Genomic DNA, 8,651 nt, shown 5'->3' on the forward strand with positions numbered 1-8,651 from the left:
TAACCTGAATGTTGTTCGGAGTCCCGTATGAGATCGCGGACGTCACGAGGAGTTCCGGAATGGTCCGGAGGTAAAGAATTATATATAGGAAGTGCTATTTCGGCCATCGGGACAAGTTTCGGGGTCACCGGTATTGTACCGGGACCACCGGAAGGGTCCCGGGGGTCCACCGGGTGGGGCCACCTGCCCCGGGGGGCCACATGGGCTGTAGGGGGTGCGCCTTGGCCTACATGGGCCAAGGGCACCAGCCCCAAGAGGCCCATGCGCCTAGGGTTCAAGAAGGGAAGAGTCCCAAAGGGGGAAGGCACCCCCTAGGTGCCTTGTGGGGGAGGGAATCCTCCCTTGGCCGCCCCCCCCCTAGGAGATTGGATCTCCTAGGGCCGGCGCCCCCCCTAGGCCCCCCTATATATAGTGGGGAGATGGAGGACTTCTCACCCCACGCCTTTGGTGCCTCCCTCTCCCTCTCCAACACCTCCTCCTCCTTCATAGAGCTTAGCGAAGCCCTGCCGGAGTACTGCAGCTCCATCACCACCATGCCGTCGTGCTGCTGCCGGAGCCATCTTCCTCAATCTCTCCTTCTCCCTTGCTGGATCAAGAAGGAGGAGACGTTACGCTGACCGTACGTGTGTTGAACACAGAGGTGCCGTCCGTTCGGCGCTAGGATCTCCGATGATTTGGATCACGTCCAGTACGCCTTCCTCATCCCCGTTCTTAGAACGCTTCCGCGCGTGATCTACAAAGGTATGTAGATGCAATCCAATCACTCGTTGCTAGATGAACTCATAGATGGATCTTGGTGATACCGTAGGAATTTTTTTTGTTTTCTGCAACGTTTCCCAACAGTGGTCGGGCGGGAGCCCGGCTCTGTAGCGACGCGGCTCGGGGAACAGGAGAAGACGACCGCGCGGGGACTAGACCGCTGAGCTGGTTCGATGGCAAGGCCCGGGGGCAGGGCGAATCCCCTTTTACATTGTCCTTTTGGTTTTTCAATGTATTCTAATCTGTTTCTCCTTTTTAACATTGTTTTCTATTTATTCTTATCAACTAAATGATCTCTAATCCTAATGTCTCAGTTGGTAGTCTCCGTTTCGGGTTTATTTTCGCCCCACCTCCCGAGTGAGGGAGAGGGGGAGAGAGAGTGAGGAAGAGGGAGAGAGGGGTGTGTGTGTGAGAGAGAGAATTTGATGGTAAAAAGGTCGTCAATGTCACTTAATATGTATGAGAATATTAAATGTAATATTAACATAATTAATATTGAACTTTTAAAGTTAATGTGGCCCCGTTGCAACGCACGAGCGTTCTTCTAGTATATGTGCTGATCTAGTTAAAAAAATTGTCGAGGACTGACTCATGTCTAATGAAGTAGCACGATTCATCCTAATTTTGAAGAAAAAAATGTGACTTATTTGCCTGGCCCACCCAACTATTTCTGTGTAGCTTCGCCACTGCTACTCGCTTCAGGGATTGCACTCATTTTTAGGTGGTCGATGAACCTATATGTAATTTTCCTACTTCTGATGTTTTTTGTATTGTCATGAAAGATGACGAATAGATCAAAAGTTTTTCATTGAAAGTCTTAACTTAATAATTAGACTATTCCTTTTAGGTATAATTTTTTTCTTTGTTCTATCAATAACTCAGGTGGTATTTGATTCTCTAGTCCTAGGACTTTTTTTAGTCCCAACTAAAAAGTCTTTAGTCCCTAAAAAATCCCTCCCTGTTTGTTTCCAGAGACTAAAAAGTCTCTAGTCCCTTGCTAGAGGTTATTAAATGACCATGTTGCTCCTAGTATATAGAAAAATAATAATCAAACAACAACATGGGATGGCGGGCCAATGGATGCATAGAGGGGCATTGTTGGAAAAGTCCCAAAAAGACTCTTCTCCTTGAGAGTCTTCTTCATTTAGTCCCAAATGCCTAGTTTAGTCCCTAAAAAGTCCCTCCCGTTTGATAAAAAAGTCTCTAAAAGGGACTTTTTCTAGTCCCTACACAAAAAAGTCCCTGAAAACAAACACTCCCTCAATTTTTTGGGTGATCAATAACTCACCTTAATACACAAAACAAACTAGTTATTCGATAGTGTGCAAAATTAGCATACGCCATTTTATAGGTGGTTTTCTCCTAATACTCATGTAAAATGATGACTACATTTTCGCAGGGTGCACGCAATATGTTTAAAACTAGCTCTTGTTCATTAGTGTCAAGATCTATTCGTAAACATATACCCCTTAAAAAGATATCTATTATAAAAGTTCACCGAAAATATAAAGTATCTCAAACATAATAAAATTATATCGATATTACGAGACCATTGGATGATCACTATTGCCGCTAGAACGAGCTGCGGACATACCGACTTTATCGATGACAGTCGAAAAGTCTTTCTACACGTGCCCCAAAGGACAAGCGCCCTAGAGCCGCAATCATCGCCGTTAAAGCCTTGCATAGATTTAAAGCACATGACATCAAATCTTGCCAAATGTCGAGAAAGTCTAACCTCACCTCCCAAAGGAGGCGATTGAAATCTACTTCGGAGCTCTGTCGGCTACGTCTAGATGGACGAACTCGAGAATGACCGAAGTTCGGAAGACAAACTCGAAGAAGAAACCCCGCCACCCGCTCAATACCGTACCCGCAAGTACTAAAAAACCCTAACCTAAACTACTAGCTGGAGCAGAGGCACCGGGATTACCTTTCCGACCACCGGCCGACGGAGCGGAAGAGGGAAGACGAATCCCCAGCCTCGCCGGTGAAGTCTGGAGGGAGAGTTTGGTCTAGCCGCCTAAGGTTAGGGAAGAAAAGTTGTAGTCAATGACGTGAAAAAATATCTTTTTGAAAAAAATGTGTCAAGAAAAAAATAAATTATTAGGAAGACGAAAGAACGAGAAATGGTGAAAACTAGCGGTTGGGGCGCGCCCACGGCGCGCCGCCTGAAACGGCAGCTGTGCGGTGCCAGGTAAACTCCCGCCCTTTCCAATGGTTTTAGCGCTGATTGATTCCCTTATAGCACGCATACATGTATAGCTGATGCATGGCTAAAGTGAACCAAATTCAGCAAATAAACAAGCAATGTCCGACGCACCAAGCCAACGGTCGCCGGCGTTTCGTCCATTGAGAATCCCTGTCTGCCATAGTGCAGCCAGTCGTTGCTCCTGCAGCCCGCGGCTGTGCCGCAGTCTCTTGACCAGGAGTACCACGCTACCAGAGCACTGCCAGTCGCAGCAGCCGGAACATCTGCCGGCCGGCTGATTGGAGCCTTCTTCCTTGTCTTGTATCAACTTCGATGCTACACTTGTCTGCGGCGACTCCAAGATTGTCTGCTCCACAGTAGGTGGTGCCTCGACGGCTTTCTGGCTCTGTTCCCACTTTGATCAGCATGTAACAAACAACTCTTTACACAACCAGTACAGCATCAAAAGACCATAATAGGCAGCTGCTTTGGCCAAACAGGAGGTGAAAGGAAATGTAGAGCATCTGCTTTTGCATGGCATAAGACATTCGGGTTGTCTTTAAGTACAATAATTCAATTCTTATCTGATTTTTGCTAATACAAGGAACAGTCTGAATATTGTTTATAAAATCAATGATCCTGACTAATTAAGCTAGAAAAAAATATGCCCAAAGGAAATCCTTACAGCCACTAGAAACAACAATGCTTGCATAATCAAAATATCAAAATTCATTGTGCATAGCAGGAAGGTCCGATTATTAAGGGGAAGTGAAGAAGCTCAAAAGAAATCCTCACTGCTAGCGCCGTTAACACACAAGTTCCCCATAGATTTTCCACTGCTCTCCCCAGAATTCCCGTGCAATCGAAATCAATCACCAATCACCATGCCATAAATCAACAGTACATAGTTAAGTCTTGGAGCATACAGAGGTGTCCATATTAGAAATAAATAAAAATGATAATATTCATAGGCGTCACATATCTCAACCTAACAAGTACCGCCAAAAGATATTAGAGATGGAAGCTCGTCACCTTTCGAGGGGGGAGGAGCACCTGCATCATATAGACAAGGAAGGAGGGGTCAGGTTGGGGAGGATCTCGTCGAGCGCAGCCATTATATAAGCCATCATTATAACTAAGTAAAAAAATGCCTTCTGTTCGATGGCGTCATCTATTAATGAGAGTTGTTCAATCACTATAGACACATCACATTTAACATGTAGATACTGATACAATAGCAATTAACTTTGATGATCTAATACAAGCATTCCCCTAGTGCAGAAGCAAGCCAACTGCAAGGTTCATGGCAAACAAATGGAAATTATTTCTATCAATATTATGTTTTCAACCTTCGCAACAAAATATACCGCAGAAGATAGCAAAAAAAGTGGAATATATTTAGGATCCACCTGAACAGAAAAAGAAAAGATATAATAATAAGATAATCAAACATATTGCATTTTTTTCTGTACTTACAAAATCGTGTCCCACCTCCCATCCATCTATCCTGCACAAAAGTAGGTTACAGTCATATAGACGATGATAAGCAGCAAGTACAGTACAATCCACATCTATACACTGCCTGAAAAAATAACCTGATCTGTCTAATATAGAACAGTGCAACATAAAGTGCCTAATAAAGCACAAAAACGTGATGCAAGCAAAAACAGCAGAATCAAATTTACAGCAGTCTATAAAGGTAAGGGCATAGTTTTTTTATATCATAAGCATCCTATGAAATTCAGAAAACTAAGTAACTTTTAGATCAATAGGGCATGATGCAAGAAGTAATGTTAATTAACATGCAGACTCACTTCAAAATCATCAAGATGCTTTGTAGCGTCAATGGAGATGTTTGCCACTATTGTATTTCAAGCTTTCCTCAACCATAATGCATACAATAGACAGGTTGGTGAACAGTTGATTGCTGAAAGATGTATTGCATATATCTCCAAATCAGTAATATAAATAGTACTGCTATTAAATTAGCACAACTAAAAAATAGATTAAATCATATGCATGAAAATGCTCATAGATTAATTTCTCTAGCTCAGCTGTCGAGATAATAGCTCTGCTCTCTTTAGTGTTCACGTTATGTCAGTGAACAGTTGATCGCTGAAAGATGTATTGCATATATCTCCAAATCAGTAATATAAATAGTACTGTTACTAAATTAGCATAACTAAAAATTAGATTAAATCATATGCATGAAAATGCTCATTGATTAATTTCTCTAGCTTTTATTGTCGAGATAATAGCTCTGCTCTCTTTAGTGTTGACGTTTCTTCATGATACACGAGATGAACCTGCATCTAAAGAAACTGAGTTGAGATCTCTTTTTATTTGGTCTGGCATCCATACACTAACAACCATGAACTGGAAGGTAAATAGAAGCAACAACAATAAAAAGAGAGTGATTTTTCCTCATGTTGGATCCATAACAGGGAGGAGAGATGGAGAGATAAGTTGTACCTTAGGCGTGCATGCGACCAAGAGCACGCACAAACAGATCGATGAAGAACCCAAGGCTCACAAGACGCCTCTGCTTCTCATGCAGCATGCGTCCATTTCAACATCAATCTTCGTCACACTGTCGAAGACGAGGAGGAGAGAGGCTGCGGCCAGCGAGCCAGCCTCAACACCCTTCACCGATCCGTCTCGACCTTGTTCTCCTCCACATCCTCGTTGGCAGCGCCTTCCCCTCACTATTGGGACTGATTACATTAGGGTTAGAGACTGCAAGTAAACTCGCATGCCGAACTTCACTGCCCTCGTACATATTCAAACTTGGTCTTCAAGCAGTTTCACCCGTAGGTGGCCAGAGATTTGCATCAATGTCACATGTTCAACAATCTCTCCAGTGACTGGAATATTCTTATCCACGGGCTGGAATCAACAAAGTATATCCAATGAATAGTTCTGAAGCCATACACTAAAATCTAAAATATGAAGACATGTTCCAGAAAACCAATTTAGTTTGCAAGAAAATACATTCCTCTAACAGAGACCTGAAAAACACGAATATTTTCAGTTTGCAAACGCATACCAACAAACAGATAGAGGCCAGCAACAAACAAGAACATAGCACACTTTGCAGATTAACTGAGGCTTCACTACCTTATAAACCGAAAAAGAAAATAAAGATATCACAGGAGAAATTTGGATGTACCCAATTCATCACAGGTGCATATAACTGAAGTAGTAGGCTAACTACTGCAGTACACTTGCCACTTCGCTAGGGCCAAGTTTAGAAATACTTGTGAAAATTCAGACATATAAAAGCATCATTCCAGGTATATAACGATTGCAACCGCTCCATTTGGATACGTGGTAGATTCAGTCTTCTCAAAATTGGTTCCTACAAATTAACCAATGCATCCAAAGGAATTTGTTTAGATATAAGCACATCCAAAATCTGAGCACATCTAAACACCTATTGGACCAGAGAGGAAGAAAAGGAAAAGCTCACCAACAAATCTTGCAACCTGCCGCAACAACAGGAAACCACAGGCCGATCGAATCGGACACGACCGACACCAGCAACAGCAGCAACCAACCCGTAGGAGAAGAAGGGGTGTGGCAGGGGGGCACGTCGACCTGGTCCGTCTTGACCTCGTCCTCCCGCGGCTTCCTCGGGACGAGAGCTCGCGGCGCCGCCCGCCTTGTCATCAGCGCTCTGGGGAAGAGCAGGGCCACGCCTTGCTACGAGGAAGAGGCCCCCGCCGGTGCATTCGACGCCATGGTGGCTGCCCGAGCCCGGGCCCGCGCCGCCCCTGCAGCCATCTGCGTGCGTTGAGACAAGGCCGAGAAGGAATGGGAAGATTGGAGACATTTCTCGTACGTAGGCCCTGCCTCTGCGCACGCCACGCAGCTGGAGCGATGAGGAGGGCGCCGGCGGCGGCATTCCTGCTGCTGGCGCTGCTCGCGGCGGCGGAGGCGAGTGGTCCGGAGGGCGGCGAGCAGGCGTGCGACAAGGGGTGGGAGCGCAGCGGCAGCAGGCTCTGCTGCAAACGGAACATCACCGACTTCTTCAAGGCCCGCCACTTCGAGGAGCTCTTCCCCAGGCGGAACGACACCATCGCCCACGCCGCGGGATTCTGGGACTACCCGGCCTTCATAGGATATGCAGAGAAAGCTGACAAACATAGACAGACCATCACAAATTTCAGCATGCCCAACAGGATTTAGCTGTGCAAAATGTTCAAAGAGTCATCCCTGGCAAGTAACAGCGGAAGTTGATGAGTGACACATATAACAGGTGAAACAAGACGGATGCGTTTGCTGCAGAGGTGGAATTGCCAAACTGTGATGCCGCATGCTAATTACTTTCCACTGTAGTAACATGTGCAGTTCTTCATAAGAATATGGGAAGGATTTTGGTAAATTTTAAACCCATTTTGATCTGCAGAGAATATCATTGTTTAAGGTATTGTGATTGTGCTATATGTTCAGTGTGACTCTGACTGTTGACCATACTATTATAAATTTTAAATCCGTTTTGATATTAGCATCAAACAAATACTGGAACTGTTACTCCTTCAGGTGGACGTTTTTATCCAAATCCAATGGCATGGGGTCTTTGCTACAAGCGTGAAATGAGCCCATACCAGAACTTCTATTGCGATGACAGCAACGAATTATATCGCTGTGTCGAAGGACTTCAATACTATGGCCGAGGCGGCGAGGCCCTCTTCCTGTTTACTGGTCAGGCCAATATATCCCTCTCTCTGTTGTCGTTAAGTATGAATCAACAAGAGATGATTCTGGAACTGCTTGTTCACTACCCTCAGGAACTATAACTACGGTATCATCGGTAAGGGTATCAAGCAGGATCTGTTGAGCCACCCAGAGTTGCTGCAACAGAATGCCACCCTAGCATTTGAGGCAGCAATCTGGAGGTGGATGACTCCAGTGAAGTGGAGACAGCCGTCAGCCCACGATGCCTTCGTTGGTAACTGGAAACCAAGCAAGAATGATCTTTTGTCTAAGAGATATCCGGGCTTTGGCACTACAATGAATATCATGCGTGGTGATCGCATCTGCGGTCAAGGGTTCACTGATGAGATGAATAACACTATATCCCACTACATATATTATCTCGGCTTGATGGGAGTTAATCATGAGCACTCTGGGCGTAGCTTGGATTGTGCCGACCAGGTGGTATTCAATCCGTCCTCGAAGAGTTTGGGCTCATAAACAAAGCCGCTTGTCAGTGTGATATCCATGGATGTGCCCTTTGCGTAATTGCATTTGAGATCGGCCATCTGGCTTCCCTAACTGTAGAAAGCATATCTCTGAATCTGTACAGTATTCTTTAAGCAGCTGGGAATATTACATTGTGGGCATGCCGCCTATCTCTTGGTATGTGATTTTCTTTTCATGCTTAATGAAGCACATAATTGACATTTTAAGTTTTTAACACGTGAAAATTTGTTACTGTATTTATATTGTTATTAGATGAGTTTTATTTTTCATCGAACCTTGCCTTGCTCCTTTTTTTACAGCACACTCATTGCCTTGCTACTTTCCTGACTATGGCTGCAGAACTTTCTGAATATTCTGTGTGTTTTCTGAATTCTGTCAATGCTGTGTTGGCCAGTTCTGCAGTCTGGAGTACGTTTAGAGAACAGTTTTAGAAGGCTAAGAGCACAAACGGGTAGATGGTAAGATATATGGTTCTTGCAGAATTACCAAGGGACAG

The 8,651-nt window shown here is 44.6% G+C and overlaps 1 long non-coding RNA gene and 1 pseudogene across 2 annotated transcripts; one reads left to right on the forward strand and one right to left on the reverse strand.

The window, feature by feature from the left end:
* Nucleotides 1–3,340: 3,340 nt before the first annotated feature.
* LOC119270012 lies at nt 3,341–6,753 on the reverse strand. 2 transcript variants are annotated; one of them, XR_005133885.1, is made up of 7 exons: nt 6,420–6,753; nt 6,120–6,308; nt 5,423–5,836; nt 4,765–4,877; nt 4,427–4,457; nt 3,939–4,003; nt 3,341–3,786 (listed from the first exon to the last, which is right to left on the reverse strand). It is a non-coding gene; the product is annotated as an uncharacterized LOC119270012 (long non-coding RNA). The 2 variants fall into 2 exon arrangements; XR_005133884.1 differs by lacking the exon at nt 3,341–3,786 and having other exon boundaries at nt 3,793–4,003; nt 6,420–6,752.
* Nucleotides 6,754–6,829: 76 nt separating this feature from the next.
* Nucleotides 6,830–8,146, forward strand: LOC119272792 (annotated as a pseudogene).
* Nucleotides 8,147–8,651: the final 505 nt, after the last annotated feature.

This window comes from Triticum dicoccoides, chromosome 3A (genome assembly GCF_002162155.2).
Source record: "Triticum dicoccoides isolate Atlit2015 ecotype Zavitan chromosome 3A, WEW_v2.0, whole genome shotgun sequence".
NCBI classification, from domain to species: Eukaryota; Viridiplantae; Streptophyta; class Magnoliopsida; order Poales; family Poaceae; genus Triticum; species Triticum dicoccoides.